The sequence below is a fragment of the Coccinella septempunctata genome, chromosome 8 (assembly GCF_907165205.1).
Source record: "Coccinella septempunctata chromosome 8, icCocSept1.1, whole genome shotgun sequence".
Taxonomy (NCBI): domain Eukaryota; kingdom Metazoa; phylum Arthropoda; class Insecta; order Coleoptera; family Coccinellidae; genus Coccinella; species Coccinella septempunctata.
In genome coordinates, this window is record NC_058196.1 from 27658331 (window position 1) to 27678821 (window position 20491).

Here is a 20491-nt window from a genome sequence, read left to right on the forward strand (position 1 = left end):
TCTTGTATTCGAAAAAGATTAATAAAATAAATGAAACACTATATTCAGAAATTGATTTCATTCGATAAAACCGTTTGTGAGATAAAACTGAAAATAACATTTTTTTATGGTTTTTCAACAGCCTGTATCTTTCAAACCAAGGCGATTCGGAAAAAATGGTAAAGGAAAAAAGTGTTTATTTCGACCTCAAGAATCTACTGTTTAAATTTTTTCACGAGTCAATGATTCACCCTGTATAAGTTGTCCCATGTGAAGAATGAAGTCGTAAAACTAAATATGTACCTACATTTGAAACGGATGGATTTTTTGAAAAACAGTTCGGAATGCATTTCGAAAAATTTGTGACAAAACCGCGTTGAAAAATATAGGGTGTCCCATTTAAAAAACACCAACTCTCCTCTCAATCTCTGAAATCGTGAATAATCTCCATGATTCCTTATACGAGTAAAAATTACTGCAAAAAATTAATTCTTCGAACATACACCGAGATAAAGCGAACAGTTATTTTTCAGAAACGCCCTGTATCTCGAGAACGAATCAAGGTTGTGCTTTTCGATATCTAATTAATTCGAAGAAAAAGATCGTCGGTCCTTGAAGATTTATTCTCTGGAAATGCTTTCAATAAGGATCGAATTTGGGACACCCTGTACGTTTCCTTGCCACAAGCCAGTATGCGGGCGACCCTCAAACTCGACCGTAATCAATCGACCCATAACCTTGTAACACATTCGAGACACAAGAACAACTATAACATATATCTCAATTTCCCAAGCCTTGCGCCATAAATGATTTTCTCACCGCGACCATAAACGCTTTTTAATGCCCCTCTCTGGCGAACGGAAGCCGTACGTCGTCCGCGAGACCCCGCTCAGCCAACTGCTCGCCGGCAATTCGATAAAGGAAAGCCCCAAACGGCATAATTCAGAAATGACATCGGCCCGAGCGACCCCCAATCGGCATAAATTAATTCGCCGAGAGAAGCCATGCGATGCAACGACGTCGGCAAGGACGTTTGTCCGCCATCCAGGCAAACAAGACGATCGGGTCGGCCATGGGTGGTCTAGGATGTGATATCGCTGAATAATTCAAACTACAAGACTGCATATCGAGGATGACATTAGCAGTGGTGGAACACTGCGCTCCCAATGAAACAAATGCTTCCCCAAACGCCGAAAAGAGTTGTATACCGTTGACCCCGTTCTCAACACACCAACATCCACAAGCAGGCTCTCCATCTGTGCGTGTTTCTATATTAACACTACAACTATCCTAAGCTCCAGGAAATGATGAAGGTCAAATTGAATACCTAATTTCCAGAACACATAGTGAAATAATAGTTCGGGAGCAGACGATGCTAAATCGGGATTTACTCGAGCGTCTTGGAGGCCTAGTGTATTTTGAAGATAAATAAGATGGTAGAAAGAAAAAAAGGTTCTATGTTGTATGCACTTTCATGGGTGGGGAAAGCGTCTGCAGGTTCTCGAAGATGTAAAAAAACAATCATCAGGTGTACATACTCGAGCGTGTCAGATTTTTAGAAGATATGTTGATTGGACCCAAAGGAAGCTACTTTTCAAGAGACTGACAATTCGGACGTGACGCAAGGTCACAGCGGTCCTTTGAAAATGCAAAAAAATCGTTACTTGTGCACTCGAGCGTGTCAGATTTTCATAAAGTTGGTTGACCTCGGTGTTGCAGACGTGTTGACCCATTAATCTAACCCTAATCAGGGATGGTTTTCTTAATCTGACAGTTTGAAGATGATAACAAAGCATTTTTTTTTCAATATCTTCCTTTCTGTACCTTCAATAGTTTGTGAATTCATTATGAAAGTTGTAGATAATAAAATTCTAAACAACTTTTGCCTGAGGCAAGCTTACATACTCTTAACCGTTTTCGAATTGAAGGGCGATAAGGGCGAGGAGCTTAGCCACACATGCGAAAGGCCAAGGTCAATGTAGAAGTCCGGTCTAATGAACATTAATCGCCATATATTTCGAAAACGTTCAAACGTAGAAAAAATTGTTTCGGACAAAATTTGTAGAAAATGTTATCCTCTACAACTTTTGTAATGAATGCGAAAACAATTTGAAGCCCAGGAGAGGAGATATTTCAGGAAAACGAATTTTTGTGACCTTTATGGCCAATTTTTATTGTTTCGGCTTGCTGAAACTGTCAGATTATATTTTTTCTGTTATTCTTGAATCATTAGCTTCAAAATAAGAAAAAAGTCATCGCGATCGACAATTTACACATACCCATGGTATAGTAGTTTGATCGAGGGTGCACTATAAGTAGATGTGTTTATTTAATCAAGGGAAAAATCTGTAATTTCATTTTGTTTGTGACTAATTTGTGTTCTATGTAAGATATTGGAGAATTGTGAATATGGGACATCCTCGTCTTTAAAAAGAGCAAATTCCAAATGGAATTTTTCTGTTTTTGACGTCTCCATATAAAAATTCTGCTCTTGAGGACTTCACGTCGTCGAATAATAACTATTTCACCCGTCCCCCGCCTCCCTCGGATCTTCTTCTTCTCGCTACATCTACATATTTTATCCTCGCCGTTTCCACCATTAAAATTCCTCGTCGACTGATAAAAATGGCATGACCGGCAACACGTCCCCGGTAAGCGTCCATTTGTATGCAAACTAAATGCGAACTTTTCTCGCCGAGCGTAAAATGTAATTTTTTTTCCGCTGGATTAGTTCGTGGCCGATGGGGGGGGAGGAGGGTTCGGCGTTAAATAACAAATGGGCTATTTGTCCGACTATGGCGGTAATTCGGATGATCGTTGGCGTTGTCGTTTGTTACGACGATGAGTCAGTAGCGCAGCGTTTTCTTCGTTCCCGTTTAATTTTTCATAGAGGTTATTGTTTTTCGTGATGACGTCACGGGTGAAGTTGAACGAATTCTGGTCAACATAGAGTAGTCTAAATACATCCAAATCAATTCTGTTTATGTAAAAACTTGAAAGCTAGAAGTGTAGAGCATCTCCACAAAACAATATACCTGTATATAGGGGAAATTGTCAAGGACAGCCTGTCAAAATGGTAGAAAAACGATCATTTTACATACGATTGTCAGATTAAAATATAGGTGCTTAATTACATGTTGAAAAGTATATATTCTCTCAATCTGACAATTTAAGCGTGACGAAAACGTGTGGGAGGGCGCCAAACTTGCCAAAAAAACAACGTCACTTGTACATTCTCGAGCGCGGTGGCGTTTTTCTTTATTTTGAAGCTAATGATTCGAGAATAACGGAAAAAATATAATCTGACAGTTTCAGCAAGCCCAAACAATAAAAATTGGCCATAAAGGTCGCAAAAATCAGTTTTTCCGAATTATCTCCTCTCCTGGGCTTCAAATTGTTTTCGCATTCATTACAAAAGTTGTAGAGCATAATATTTTCTACAAATTTTGTCCGAAGCAATTTATTATACGTTAGACCGGGTTTCTACATTGACCTTAGCCTTAGCTCCTCGCACTTATCGACCTCTAACTGGAAAACGGTTGAGAGTATATAAAATTGCTTCAGAAAAAAGTTGTTTAGAATTTCATTATCTACAACTTTTATAATTAATACAGAAACGATTAGAGCTACAGGAAGGGAGATATTGAAAAAAAATGCCTTGTGATCATCTTCAAACTGTTAGATTGAGAAAACCCGATTTTTTTTTTACTTCTTTGAAAACCTGCAGACGCTTTCCCCACCGCTGAAAGTGTATACGTCATAGAACAATTTTTTCTTTCTACCATCTAATCTTCAAAATCCACTAGGTCTCCACGACGCTTGAGTAAATCCCTATTTAGCATCGTCAGCTTCCCAACTAACAGGATCCCTGATATACGTCGTGAAACTGTTGTTAAATTAACCTTGAAATTGTGAAATAATTTTACAGAACTAAATGTGAGATCACATGAATTTGGTGAAATTACAGAATTCATCTATAGAAATACCTTGCATTTTCAATTTTGTTATATTTAATATACTGCGTTTAACTGCATCTGTAACATTTTATATTCTTCGTAAATATGTTCATTTTTACATGTTGCTAAATGTTTTTAAATAGTATATTTTGTGCCCCCGAAGTGAGTTTTACATCTTGAGATCGAAAAGTTTTCAAAACAAGACATTAAATAAATAATGTATAAATTAAACAACATAAAGAAAAGAGACTGTGCTTTTAATCTTCTCACGAATCCATATATTGCGGAGACAGCCACTTCCATTCAAGTCCTTCACTTGAATTACCACGAACGCCATAAACTCAACAGCAACACTGACAAATCGAGGAAATTCCCGAGCGAATCTACAATCAAGCAATGTTGAAGCAAACTTCTCTACGTACCCGAAGGGTTCTCAAAGTCTCTGACGGAGAATTCTACTCGGACCATTAAGAGGTCAAATTAGAACTCTACGAATTGTAGGAAATAACAAAATATAGATAAGTGAGCACTCGGGATATATCGCTGGAAATGTTTTAATCGTTATGTTCTGGGTTCTGACGTCGTCACCGAGGATGGTGGATTCGAGCAATCCTAGATAAAGACGAGATATATCTGAAGTTGGGTACTTGAGGAGACGACAATGCTTCCAGTTTTGTAGATATGAAGAATGGATTATTTCCGACCGGGTAATCCTCTAGTGATTTATGAAAATGGGAGATCCCTTGAATTCGAAGGATATTTCATCTAGTTCTCACTTCTTGTGATTGTGGGCAATCGTTGTCTACGAGGAAAACGACTGGAGAAAGCACAGTTTTCGAACTAAATACAAAAAACTTTTTTGTATGTACATACTCAACATCTGTGACTCAAAGGAATCATAAAATGAAAGAAAAATCGTTGTTCATTTATAATTATATATTTAATGTCAGGAAGCGTTATTTTTTAAACGAAGAACTGACTCGAATCAACTGATTGGTCTAAACACATGAAGAAATTCCCAATAACAAACTTACGTGTCTGCCATTACGGAAACCCTGATAGAAATATAACAAAAGCGCATACCCATAAATCTACCCAACCCTCTTGCCCACCCACCCCCCCTTCCATGCACATTTTCAACACAAAACAAGGAATTATCGAAATGCAACCCCCCCTTCTGCCATTATCCGATAAGTATTGAATAGTTCGAGGGTTATACCGAGATTGAAAAGGAGCCATGTTACTTCAGGGTGTGGCCCAAGTCCTGTTTTGTTATACCGTTGCCACAACTCACCCTGCCCTAGGCCATTCTCGAACGAAAGCCTCTGTTCTTTCACCCTGACCTTTACGTGTGTTGTAGGAGTTAAACGGTAATGAGGTGCTTCAATCTGATTCAATTTCGATATGCGTCCAACGAAATGAAGGAGAAAACTGCAAATTTCACGAAGAGGTTGGTTTTTGCTGTTTTCCCCATTTCACGGTTATATAACAACTGAAGGTTCCTTCAGATTGAAGCCTTTCTTGACTAGAACATCAGATATTGGATTTACAGATGTGATGAAGCGAAAAAACAATAAACTGCATATACAGGGTGTCCCGTATGAAGTGGGAAACATTTTTATAGAAGAGAAGGTGTTGTTGACTATCGTTTCAACCACATAAACAAGAATGTGATATTTATTACACATGTGAGAATAGTCATTAAAAAATTAAGGTTTCATTCATTTTTAAGTTAATGTTCCTCATCCAATCTGGGCTACCCTGTATAGAAAATTGCATAATCTTGTGCTCAGAGCAGGCCCGATATCGTTATTTAAAAAAAAAGTGAGACCTTTAATGGGCTCAGAGCCACCCAATTAACATTTCCCCTTGTTTACGCTGAAGACCGCAATAAAGAAAAACGTTTTCAACAAAACGTCTAAACCGTGGAACAGAGCCAAGCGTAAACACAGACTCCTTCGACTACAAATGTCTACGGACTTAATCCGGCGGCAATTCTTTCTATATGAGTCCGTGAAAAATGTCCATGTCAAAAATAATCGGAGAAAGTGACAGCCGTAACATGTGGAGCTGTATCCAGTGGCGTTTCTTTGAGGGCAGCAGAAAAATAGGCAGAAGAAATCATGACTTCTAGCCCATCGATGGCCAAAGTATCAGGTGAAACGAAAGGTTTATCCATTTCTGGTACAAAAGTTAGAGATTCCGATTGAGAAACTAAACTAGGTACCCTCCACTACTCTTAGTGGGTGAATGAAAAACTCCTCAACCCCTCAACTATGCTTGAATAGTTAGAAATTTAAAATGAACTTGACCTGATCCAGCATTGATTTACAAAATAGTAAATACCGGAGATATGATTTGTTTGCGTTATATTTTACTGTTTTTTTTTCTTGTTTGTACAAATTGTTTCTGGGTTCTTCAGTTTTTGTGTTTTGTGTGTTTTTTACGAGACAACTCTATTTAAAGTATTATGTACAAACAATATGATGATTTAATATTCAAAGTTAACGTTTCAGAGACTATATCATCATAATTCTTTAGTAGACAATCAGTTAGGAGGTATTTTTTGAACAGAATTCATTTTTTATAATCAGTTTGAAGGAATATGCTCGTTTCTACGAAATATTCTTGAATCGGTATATCAAATACACATTAAAATATTTTACTCAGACTATACTCTGTTCATTTTGTGTTAGTTTCGTTTCAGTTTAAGTAAGTTTATCAATTTTTTCTCTGACATAAAATGGATTTTTTCTTTGATAAAAGAAAGAGTAATGTGCTGGGTCCATGACCTGTTGATGGATCCGCCCCTGACATCCTCAGTTGGAGAAGTATGAGCCTCCATATATTAATGAACGCAATATGTAAATAGCTCCACAACGAATCAGCAGTCTCTTAATGAGGTCTGGTTCATTGTTAGTCCTACTGGCGATAAATTAATTTGAATTTGACAAGTGCTGTAATTGTATGTAAACGACGCAGACGTTGCGCAATATGAACAAGCTAGTTAGGTCGAGTATAATTGGAAGGAAACATAGTAGAAGTCTTACTGGCCACTCTGGAAGAATTTGCACAATTTTAAAGCTTGTTTTCGTGGATGGCAGGCGTTTTGGTATAAAAAATTGGAAAAGCGCTTTCAATTATCAGTATCATGAGTTCTGCGAAAAATCACTCAAAAGCAGCTGAACGCATCTCAGATATACACATTTGCGCAGTTAGGTATGGAGATATAAACTTCAAACTGTTGAAACAAACGAAAACAATAAAAATTTCCAGGGAAACTTGACTGATCGTAGTCAAATCGTCTTGGAATAAATTTTGATGTGCCAAATACATGATTCTCAATACAAAAATAGAAAGCTGACGTCATAAGCTTTCATATGAGGTATCACACAAGTTATCTACCCTATATAAAATTTGAGGGTGGAAGCCGTGTACCCCTTCAAAGAAAAATCGACCTGTCTCGGCGTTTTCAACAAACATTAGCCCGTAAATGGCTCTGTTTCGTTTTCAAATGGCTTGTATACAGAGTGAGTCTTTGACTCGTACAAATATTTGAACAGCAGATTCTTGAGGTCAAAAACACTTTTTTCTCATACCTTTTTTTCCGATTCGGCCCTGATAAAAAGATATAGCCATTTTAAGATTTTATAATGAGCTGTGCCACCCCTGGATAGACAAAATTACCTCAAGAATACCTAGCTAAATCTGTGTCACTACATCTCTGGATCGTTTAAACAGAGTTCTATTCAGCCAAAGTACCCAATTTTTCAAATTTCACAGATACTTTTCATTTCTTGAACATCAAATTACTCGAAAACGGCGCATTATACGAGAAAATATGAAGAATTCTTATAATTTACAAAACGTTTAAGTATTCATTGGATAGCGTCCAACTTAGTTTCAAAAGTTGGGTTCTATGCATTTTTGGTATTTTTTTGGTACGTAATGGTCATAATGAGAAAACTGGAAGGCGTGGGTGACATCTTGTGTTCGAAAAAGATTCATGAAATGAATGAAAAACTATATTCCGAACCTCATTCCATTCGATAAAACCGTTTGTGAGTTAGAACTATAAATAACATTTTTTTTTTAATTTTTCAACAGCCTGTATCTTTCAAACCGAGCCGATTCTGAAAAAATGTTAAAGGAAAAAGGTGTTTCTTTTGACCTCAAGAATCTACTGTTGAAATATTTGTACGGATCAAAGCCTCACCCTATATACGAATAATGAGCAGATCGTATTCGATGTTATTTTATACTTCTATATTTCCCCCCGAAAATAATTCCTCCTTTCCGAAATCGTAACGTTAATCCGATCTCCATAATTTCCCATCGCGGACCAGTTCGAAACGAGCGAAACGAGCCCATAATTTGGTCCTCCGAGGTAGTCCGGGCAACGTCGCCAATTAGCTGCGTGACCATCGACCGTCGGGGATCCGAGACCGGCTCGCGCGCGAACGTACAAGCGGCCGGATAGCGGCGGACTTTTCTGCGGTCCAGAAATGGACGCTAACGACCGCGCATACATGCAGCGAATAAAATGGACGAGTTATTACGTCTCGCGACTGGATGTCGCGCGGAAAATAACGTTATAAACCGGACGATTTACCCGGACCGATTCGAAATGAGCGTGGGACTCGGTATATTTTTCGAATTCGCGAGATGCACCGACGTGCACGCGGGCGCGAAGGGAGGGGGGTTGATTCGATCTGCGGGGACGAACAAACTCGTTGCTAGCGGTAAAAGGATTAAGTGAGATATCAACTTAGATCGGGGATTGCGGGACGATGTTGTTGTTGTTGCTGAGAACCGTGGGTATCGATGGGTTATTTTCGGTCGTTTGGATAGATGCATTTGCTAATTGGTTATCTCCAGAATCTTGTTTTTGTCAACAGTTTGAAAGCGACTCCACAGAAGAAAACAGCGGCAGCTGTGGCCTTAATTTTTTCTGCTGTTGCGTACTTTTGCTCTGTTTGGTTCAACAGTGTTCACCTCAATAAAATCGATACTTTACCCAATGATTCTATGAGGATTGTTACTGGAACCATCAACTCTACACCTCTGCATTGGTTACCCGTTCTTTCAAGCATCCTACGACCTCATATTTGCCGACAGGTGGCTGTCCCAAAGTCTTGGAATAAATTCCATTCCTTCCCAAACTTTTTCCCAATTTTATCATATTTGTCTCATCCTAGAGAAGCCAGATTGAAACCTTGTAAGCCTTTATAGAATAATGATTTTCTTTATTCGAATAATAGTCATAAGGAATTGTGTCAATCAAAATAAAATTCGGTTAATCTCTTTAATAAAGATTTGATTGTTGATCCTTCGAAAAAAGTCCCTGGATTTGAACCTAGAAAAATTTGGTGTACGCTGAATCGACTTAGGACTGGCCATGGTCGATGTGATAGCGTGATGTGAGTATATGGTGCAGAAAAAGAGACCATAGACCACTTGGTTAAGAGTTGCAGAAAATATAAATTTCAAGCCACCGGTAGATTCGGGTGACTTGGGACAGTCCTGTAACTTGGGACAATTAAACCCCTTGCAGATTTCTTTGTTTCTTACCATTTATGAGTGAAGGGACAAACTCATAAGATTGTGTAGCGTCTTTCCGGTTAGTTTAACAATTAATTCCTGTTGAGTTTGCCGTGACCAGAGCGTTTGAATCGACAGGAAAAATTAACGAATTCAAGAGAGTAAAAGCGCTTTTTTATGGCCCTAGTGTCCTGTCCAGGTATATTTTATTTTTTTCAAAATTCATATCCGAATTCTGAAGCATGGTATATATCCTAATCAATAGTCTAAGTCATAAGCCATATTCGAACCTCTTTTTCAGATAAAAATAGGTCACCGTTTTGAAAATATGACAAGTTGAATTCAACAATCGTCCCAAGTTAAGGAATTCCTTCGGTCATCCATTCCTATTCCTCATTGAGGTGTGTTACAAATTTCAAAATATTTAATGAGAAATATGAAATTCAATACCCTCTCCATTTTGTGGTCATATTATTCCCACTTTGACACAACAATTCCGAAAGAATTGTCGTTCCTAATGTAGGATATCCCAGAGAAGTCATTGCTAAGTGAGTAATAGAACAAATAACACCATAACTTCTACGCCCCTCAAGCTTTCCCTCAAGAGCACACCAATCAACCTTTATTTGAAAAGGTTAATGGTGAAATTTACGAACAAACAGAAATAACAAATAGGTACTTCAGTCGATTGGGTGTGGATTGTGTTGTTCAAGTAAATACGCATGATTATCATCGACTATTGGACAACGTCATAATTCATTGAGGTGTCATGACGGTATAATGGCCTATTAGTGGAATCAATAACTCGTAAACTCTTATACCAATTATGGAATATGAATTTGAATAATATTATAGAATAATTCCATAAGTTACTGCCCTGTATGAGTATCATATATAAGTCATATAGATGAAACAACCATTATTAAATTATCAGAAAACCTGAACGTTCAATTCAGGTAGACAAAAATTGAATAAGTAAAACTAGTAATTGGCAAAAGTCAACCGAGTTATAAATTCTCAAAAGGTCTCTGCTAATTGAACGAATACATGTTATAGATCGAAATCGAGATTTCCCCAAGAACATCGCTGTCAATTTCAGAATGAAAACGTTCCTTAAAACGAGTTTCAATTAAAATTATCGTTAAAACGGTTGAATTATACGGAATGCATGAGATAAAATTCAATGAGGGAGTAATTCTATTTCAGGATCGTTCACCGACCGCTGCTAATTCAATTGATGGTCATATTTTTTCACCCTCAAGTCAGTCAAGATCGTTAAGTATTTGCTGATGAGTATAAATGTAGGGTAGGGTTGTTGCGATGTAGGCCGGCCCTTGAAAGTCACAGGGACAATTTTTTGTCTCAACCCTCTTACATACAGGAACTTTTTTATTAGGTTAGGTTTTCTTATTTAACTTTGTTAAATTGTCACTTTATTGTTTTTATTTTTGTAATTTATCATTGACAAATTATGCGAACTGGTTTGATAGTTGATATTCATACATGTTAATCCTTCGTGTGAAAATTACTATTTCCCCATTACTATTAATAGTTTTTCCATCTACTTTTTGCAGAGAAAATAAACCAAATGAGGAAAACCTTGAAAAATACTGAAATAAAAATGAAAGAAAAGAAAAAAATATATGCAGCCATATTCCTGAGTGTATTATTTAGGAATAATGTGGCTTCTACTGCTGAAAATTCAAGAATCGAGTTCGTTCATTGAGAAGTACATAGTATCAACTTTACAAAATTGACAGAAGTCGATATTCAGTTTCATTTCAGACTATAACAAACATGTTTATCTATGATTTCGCCTTTATGCCACAGATTTTCATGTATTTTGATGAGTGTGCGCATTGCCGTAACAATCTGAAATGTAGCAACGAAAATTTAAGGAAGAACTCACCTCTGTTCTCTGCTTGACAAGTGGGATGACACGTGGTAGAGCATCTATCGACGGAGACGGTGCGAGCGATAGGCGCGACGCGTCCACGAAACTGCCCGAACTTATTGGTTTGGTCCCACACTGAAAACACTCCCGAAAATACACGCACTCCACGCAAACGGTCCGGCACCTGAAAAAAAAAACAAGAAAAAGTTTAATTTTCCATCAGATTGCAATCGAATTTACGAGAAATGGATATGAACAAGAACAAAGATGAAAAAGAATTTAAATTATGAATCCAAAAAAATGTAGGTACAATAGAATATAAAATACAAACTTTGACCGAAAAATGTAAATATAAATAACTAAGATTTACATTATATTTCATTACTCTGCAGAAGTCCATCAATTGAGAAGCTTGAATATGTCAATACAATAATATTAGGGGAGTCCGGGAGACTTGCTCAGGTAGGAGACTTGAACCACCTCAAATATTTCAATTCAAATTTCGCTCTACCGGTATCGTAAATAGCTTGCGACATACTCGTAACAAGGCACAACTAGTGGCGGCTACATTTTGGTCGCTATCAGAGCAGTTCGGGAGTGAGAGGGTTGAACGTGTTTTTTTTGTAAATAAATAAAAAAATGAATAATTTTTGTTTCTTACACTGCCTGGAAAGTTTAATAGATGCGTGGTGTTATTTAGTTTTATTGCTTTCATTGATCAATACTGTTTTACTAACGATGAGCCTTTTTAATAATAGTTGTAAAAGTTTCAAAAAAACATCTGTTGAACAGACTAACAGGGAGTGCGGGAGACTTGACCCATGCTATGGTCGGGAGACATAATCAGTGGTCCAAGTTTCCCGCACTGAGCTTAGGTCATAGTTTACTCCAAAAAAAAAATGAATAATAGAAATAAATATTAAAAGATATACAAAGGTTCAAAAAAGTAAAAAACATCCCGGAAATAAGTGAGGGTGACTCTGAAATTGGAAATTGTTTTCTTTCAATATTTCACCTGATGAACAAACTTATGGTCAAGTCTCTCTCGCCCCATGTTCAACTCTCCCATGGGTTAGGGAGACATGAGCTAATTTCCGGTAACTAAAAAAAAAATTGCTGTACCCAAAATGTTCATCTCACCATCAATCTACTATTATCTATCGTCACCTATTTGGGCATGATATCTTCACGCAAAAAATGAGTTGCTACCATTCTTAGATACAACTCAAGTGGCTTCAGAGTGAAAAGGGGTTCAACTCTCCCTGACTATATAATAGGAATATTTTCATATCATCCTCAAAAACTTACAATTCGAACAAATTCAAAATGCTTCCACTAAAAACTCCCTTAAGACAACTGATTCCAAGACGTGCAATAAAACCGTGGTATGAAGAGAAAAAAATAACAAATCTGAAGAGCTTCTCAGATAAACGTGAGTTCCAACCAAATAATCCAGTTCGAGATCACTTTATTATCAGCATCTCACTATTAACCCAGCAGACAAATGCTAGACACGAGGTCTATCCCCCATCCCAGAATATAATTCAATTTCGCGAAACGTTTTATAAAATCCGTGCAGCGTGAAATTCCCCGAATTAAAATTCAGACAGTATAAACGCGGAACTGCATGTTTCGACGGTATGGCCACTTAAAAATGTTTCGTTTATGATTTAGTTTCATCAACTCTCTCATCTTTTATGTTCCGTTTATTCCGGCGAATCTCTCTGCACTCTCGAGACGGTTCAATCCTGTTTTTGCTCCGCTAACACCTAACGTTTGGGGAGTAGAGTCGAATTTAACAACTTGCAATTTACTGCACGAAGATCGGATGAATCGATAGATTTGATGGGGATTTTTTCATTTCATATCGACGCTTTCAACAGAAAAAGATTCCATATTTCGATCTCGGTGCAACCGTTTGATCTTGACGTTTTCTTAACTGTCTTGGGAATTTTCGATGGTCAACTTTCGAAATGCATATCTCCAGAAAAAACATGGTAGATGTGAATGTGATACATATTCTAAAAGAGCAACATCTACTACTATTTTTATAAAAGAAATGAGGTTAAGAATGGGTCAGATAAGTGATTGAAGATTCAGATTTTTACTATGTAATATTCGAAAAATAAGTGAAAACTTTTGGAACAGTCTCAAAATTTCTGAACTTCAGAGGTCTGAAATTTTTTCAACAAAAACAAATCACAATGCCATTAAAAATACAAAAAACATTTTTACAAGTTTTACTCACTCAATTTCACAAAAGCCTCGCTCCATCCGAGGAAAATACTACGGTCTGAAATTATTTCTCAGAAAACATCCGACGAATCTTTATGAAAAACACTTGAATCTTCAAGGATTGTGCAAATTGATGCAGATATTCCAACAGAAATTACATTGTCGGTATATGACACGGCTTATTTCACAGATTATGTTCACAGAACATCGAATCACAGAAAGAGATAAATAATAATGTAACAATGGCTTTGGGATACCGTGTTTGTTATTAAATTATTTATCTCTTTCTGTGATTCGATGTTCTGTGAACATAATCTGTGAAATAAGCCGTGTCATATACCGACAATTTAATGTTTTTTTTGTTGGAATATATGAAAAATAGGAAGAATGGTCGAACTCATCTGCGTCAATTTGCACAATCCTTGAAGATTCAAGTGATTTTCATAAAGATTCGTCGGATGTTTCTGAGAACCTAATTTCGGACAATAGTATTTTGCTCGGATGGGGCAAGGCTCTTGTGAAACCTCACATTTTGAGTGAGTAAAACTTGTAAAAATTAATTGAAATTATTTAGTTCCGAACTTCTACAGGGTGTTCTTCGACGACGTAGATTTGTTTCCTGAGTTACAGTTTGCTTTTCTACAAATATTCGAATTCATATAATACTAGGTGTTCCCACATTTATGATTAATGAATGATTATGTACACAGGGTGTACATTATTATTTGAGTTTTCTTCTATGAGAGATCATAACAATGATATGACAACCTTTTACAGACATGACATGACAAGTAATGAATGTTTTTTTACATATGACTGTTTTTTTAGGTATATTCCGGATATTTTACGAAACAATTTCCTTCTCATATGTTCTCTTGAGGCTATCTCAATGGACGAGAAATCAGTACACCCCGAGGTACACACGGTGTGCTTTGATGTTTCTTGCATGAAGAGGTCATTACAACGGTGAGAACCTCATATAGGCTGCTCTATGACGAATTGACGAATTTTGTTAAATTCCGACTTTGAACTCGGAATTTTTAAAATATTATGTGGCCCTTTTACGCCCTCGTAATGGTGAAACGCTTCATTTCGAAAAATAAGTGAAAAAAGTGAAAACTTTTGAAACAGTCTCAAAATTTCTGAACTCTATTTCGTGGATCAGTAGGTATAATGTAGAGAAATTCAATTGGTGAGTTACAAAACTTATTTGAACGAGTTCAATCAGTGAATAATGTGGAAATTAAACCATGACATCTCCATCCGTCAGACCAAAGGTGTCCGAGCATTCTCCTTGAGAAAAGGCAAAAAAGAAGCTCAAGATCCAATGATTGAATCAATGAATCCCGGAATACACTTTCAACGGTCGCCATCCAGAGAAACGAAAAACTTTATCGGTCAGTCCACCGCCAGAGCAGAGTTTCGGTCATTTTCCGAAGCTGGACCAGGCACCAATTTGCAGTTTCCCCGTCTCTCCGTACTCGTTACGCCCGACCTTATACTCCTCCGCACCAGTAAAACCGGGCGCTGTCTCGGATTAAACTTTTTACCGACCCGCGTTCCTCCCGATGCGTTTTTTTTTTCCGCCCGTTCTTCGTGCCGTCATCCCGCCCGGTCTAGGGAGGCCATTCCGCCGATATCGATCCCGTCTGGCGTCAAACAGAATGCACTTCCTCGCCTACAAGACTTGCATAACAAGGTCGTTTCGGAAATTCATTCCAATCTCAAAATTGCGAGCTTCGCGTTTTACGACCATAGTAGGATAACGAATTTTTCCAAATCAGGGTCGCGAGGAAATCGGTTTGGAGTGAAGATGTTGTTTTAGAAGTATCGAAAGCCTTATGAGATGAAAATCAGTGGCGGCTTCTCAGTGTTGACCCAAGATAAAGAAACAGTACAATTTGTACTTCTACCCCAATTGACTTCGTTCTGTCAGACTAAAACTGTCACGAACACTGTTCTAGCATTGCTCTTTATCGATAGGTGGACTGATCGCAGATACGGCAAGTCAGAATCTGCCGGACCTGGCTTCTACAGAGTGAGTCTTTGAATCGTACAAATATTTTGACAGTAGATTCTTGAGGTCAAAATAAACACTTTTTTCCCTGACCATTTTTTCCGAATCGGCTTGGTTTGAAAGATACAGGCTGTTGAAAAACCATAAAAAAAAATTATTTTTAGTTTTATCTCACAAACGGTTTTATCGAATGAAATTAATTTCGGAATATACTTTTTCATTCATTTGATAAATATTTTTCGAACAATAGATATCATCTACGTTTCCCAGTTTTCTGACCATGAAAATACCAAAAACTCAAAGAACTCAACTTTTGAAACTGAGTTGGACGCTACCTAATGAATATCTCAACGTTTTGTAAAATAAAAGTATCCTTCATATTTTCACGTATAATGCGCCGTTTTCGAGTAATTTTATGTTCAAAAATAAAAAGTGTCTGTGAAATTTGAAAAATTGGGTAGTTTGGCTGAATACAACTCTGTTTAAAAGATCCACAGATGGGTAGTGTCACAGATTTAGCTAGTTATTCTGAAGGTAATTCTGTTTTTCCAGGGATGGCGCAACTCATTATGAAAACTTGAAATGGCTTTGTCTTTTTATCAGGGCCGAATTCGAAAAAATGGTATAGGAAAGAGCGTTTCTTTTCACTTCAAGAATCTACTGTTAAAATATGTTTCACGAATACGGAATACCAAACAGTTTTATACCTAAACAAATTTTTGGTTGTCTTTGTTAAAGGTCATGATAAATATTGAAATTATCTACTGTTCCTTCCATTTTTTTCCTTGGACGTAGAAGTAACAGTAATGCCAGTTTTACATGAATTACAGCGACAATTCCAAGACATTTATGGAACTGTCATCTCCAGCAATATAAGCGCCATTCTTTGATTTGTTGATTTCCAACAGTTTTACTATGAGTAGTATTGCGAGCACTTGTGGTCTTACTTCTGACAAGAAGAATTACAGCTAAATCTTCCTAATGAGGGAAATATTTGGAATGAGTAAAGTGTACACTATTCAGCCAGTAAAAGGTTATTCAAAACTACAGAATTGCAATCGACAATCGATAGTATTGCGTGCAATTGTGGTATTACCCCGAACAATGTCATTGGCAAGAAGAATTACAGCGAAATGTTGCTCATTTACAGAATATCTTAAATGAGCAGAGTGTACACTATTCAATCAATGAAAGACTACTCAAAAAAGCGGAAAGATAACAAATAATAAAATTAAAAGAAAGTAAATGTCGTGTAATACTGTAATGTATAATTCGCAGACATTAAACTCTTCTTCACAACTAATAATAACTTATTCATCGATAGGTCCGCTTCAAAGAGTTATGCCTCTTTAAGGAGGAGATTTCAAGCCTGTGGTATAAATTCGCTGTAATTGCCTCATTCAAGGAATTACAGCGAGAGACAATTACAGCGAATTTTTGCCCCGAGTGTGAAACCTCGTCTGCTACCAACATGAAATTCGATAAGCATAATCCCACAGATCAGTCAATACCGGATAACATCGAACCGATTCCCAGAAAGCTTCCAATCCAAACATCATCTTTAACGGGCACCGATGGAAAACTCTTCTCTCCTTTTTTCTGGTAATTCCATTCGAATTCGCCAGAACGAGTCCTTGATCCACAGCGACAATCCTCCGAAAACAAGATCATCTCCTCTCGAATCATGAAAACTCATCAGCCAAATCATCGGCCATCTTTTAAGGGAAAATCCTCCGCAGTCTTATCTCGCCGATCCACCATCTTCGACCGGAAATTTGGAACTTAATCTTAATCCTTTATTAGCGAAATCTCCAGTTATTCAGGTCCAATTTCCGCACTGTCCGCGTAGGAGGCAGTAATCCCCGAATAATACCCAGAACGTCGGGATCGTCTAATCTACTTTCCAGCGTACAAGACGCGGCCTGGTTCGGTAAATAAGGGAAATGGCCGCGGGGTTCCATGACTTGGAAACTTATTAATACTGGAGGAGTAAGCCCGGAAATAGCACCTTCTGTAATATTTATTCGAGGCACGCACGTCACGAATGGCCGGTCAGAAGGTAAACGGAGTGAATCATACATGAGAGATGAAGAACCGGCAGGTTTCTAGACAATAGGAATCTAATCTGTTCTACCAAAATTGAAAAAAACCTTCATGGGCTTAAGAAAGAATTAATGGGAGAAAGTTCAATAACTTATAGTATTAGTATAGTAGTTACAGGGTGGATTTGAAGCTGAGACTTTTTTCTACAGAAGGTAGTAGTGGTCAAAATGAAGCGTTTCACCAAAAATCACCTATACAAAACTTTCAAAATGACAAAGTTGAAAAAAAAATTGAAAATGATTATTGAAATAGATCCTAATACGACCTTAGACCGTTTGTTAGCTGAATTATAACAAAGCAGTGGGAAAAAATGTATCTCCTGATTCGACCATGTGGTTTCGTTTAGGATATTGGCTCGTTCGATATTTAAGTGATAATGAAAATGGAAACTTAGAATTGCCGAATTGTTCTCATTATTTTTTAGTAACTTACACGATTTTATGAGATGGCTCATTTCGATACCAACTGATAGAAGAGACTTAGGACACAAGTGTAACAAACAGAAAAATTCTTCACAATCTCACCAATAAAATTCGTCTAAATTATTCACCAATTTTTTCACAATGGGCACCACGATCTTCTTGTTCGAACATTCCAACAATCGTCAAAAAATTGGATGAAATGGGGAAACATCATAACACCTTTACAACATAGCTAACATAAGCACTTTCAAGAAACTGCCCTGGTTTTCTACAATTTTTTTTGCACGATACAACAATTTCATTCTCTTAAAAGTGACCTGACGCATCTAATCCGATGAACTTGGTACTGAACATTGTCCAGCCATATGTTTATGTTTTGTTTCATTATTGCGATGCCGGGAGTCACCTTCCATAGTCTCGTACTTGAAATTCAATGAAATTTTGTCGAACTTCTGGGGGTTGTATCTCAGCCATCTTGGATATTTCATAAGGACAATTTTTGGTTGAACGACTTATTTTGATGAGTTCTATCTTCTGTCAAAAAATGCCTCATCATTGAAAACACCCTGAATATTGAAGAAAAATTTTCCAATGCAACCGAGAATCTCCTTTCAAATTCGAGCACTCTATTTTAATTAAATTCTGGATCCAACCTTCCCCGCTCATCGATACCCAGTACCTATACTTTTTTCACCACGTCGATTCACGTCTGACCTGGTCGGTTATTTTTTTTATCGACCGCATAATGCCATTCGCCCCTTTTTTCGAGATTGAAAACGCCTTCGCCCGAGGTAAACATATACATTTCGCATTTTATACCCGATTCCTGACCATTCGATCTGTCATTAGCATTGTAATCGTCGATTCGTACTGATGCCGTGCCTGTGTAATAAGGTTTTATGTACCGCTGGCAGGGCCGGCTCGGGATATGCGGCAGTCGGGTACTAGGATCCAACAGCCCCAGTGGCCTAATGGATAAGGCATCGGCCTCCTAAGCCGGGGATTGTGGGTTCGAGTCCCATCTGGGGTACAAAACTTTTTGTGGAAAATCGAGTTAGTATTAACAAGTGATACGTTCCTCGTATGTTAAAACTTGGATATAGTTACCTGTTATTTCGAATATTTTTATTACTTTTTCATATCAATTCAGGAAATTTTGTAAACCTGAATTCACATGAACTTTTCAAGTAGTAGATAATCTAAATACTAGTACCTACCACAGCCTCTTCAAATACCTTTAGAAATAACGACTGTGTTAGTGTTAGTGTGGGTAAATATGTAGTAGTCATGGAACTTCTTGAGGGCAAAAGAAACACTTTTTCCTATACCTACCATTTTGTCCGACTCGGGTCGGTTTAAAAGATACAGGCTGTTACAAACCACCACAAATGTTATTTTTAGTTCTATTTCACAAATGGTTTTATTGAATGAAATGAATTTCGGAATATAGTTTTTCATTTATTTGATGAATCTTTTTCGAACACAAGATATCACTCACGTCTTCCAGTTTTCTCGTTATGATCATTAGGTACCACAAAAATAACAAAAAATCAAAGAACCCAACTCTTGAAAATAAGTTGGACGCTATCTGATGAATATTTATACGTTTTGTAAAATAAACGTATTCTTCATATTTTCTCGTATAATGCGCCGTTTCTGAGGAATTTGATGTTCGAAAATTGAAAATTATCTGTGAAATTCGAAAAATTGTGTACTTTGGCTGAATACAACTCTGTTTAAAAGATCCACAGATGTGTAGCGTCACAGATTAAGCTAGTTATTCTGAAGGTAATTTTGTTTTTCCAGGGGTGGAACAGCTCATTAAACTTAAAATGACTATCAGCGGGTTCCATAAAACTTTGATTGTCTGATCAACGAATTGACAGTCACTCGATTTCTAAAACGAAATCGCTGAAATCTTATCATTTCTGAATAAATTGATGAAGTAGCAATTGAGAATAATCGAATGAACGTATGAACATCATGATTTGATGCCAGAATGGTATTCTAAATGACCACGACTGAATTATCGACTGAAAACAAATTGACTTCTATTCGTCAATCAAGCGTTGATTTCCCGATCAAGCTTTATGAAACCCGGGGTTTATTTTTTTATCAGGGCCGAATCGGAAAAAATAGTATAGGAAAAAATAGAATCTTTTGACCTCAAGGATCTACTGTTAAAATATTTGTGCGAGTCAAAGACTCACCCTGTATATTCTGAATCAAAATAAAAAATATAGGACTTGAATATAAAAAAATAACATAGCTTTTATATTTAAGAAAATGTACTTTCCACTATAGTGGCGAAATGTAAAAAATCTTCGACTACGCCACTGCATTC

At 37.2% G+C, this 20491-nt stretch overlaps 1 non-coding gene across 1 annotated transcript; it reads left to right on the top strand.

Moving 5' to 3' along the window:
* The first annotated feature begins 19104 nt into the window (after positions 1–19104).
* On the top strand, positions 19105–19177 carry Trnar-ccu. The gene has a single exon. It is a non-coding gene; the product is annotated as a tRNA-Arg (tRNA).
* The last annotated feature ends 1314 nt before the right edge of the window (positions 19178–20491 follow it).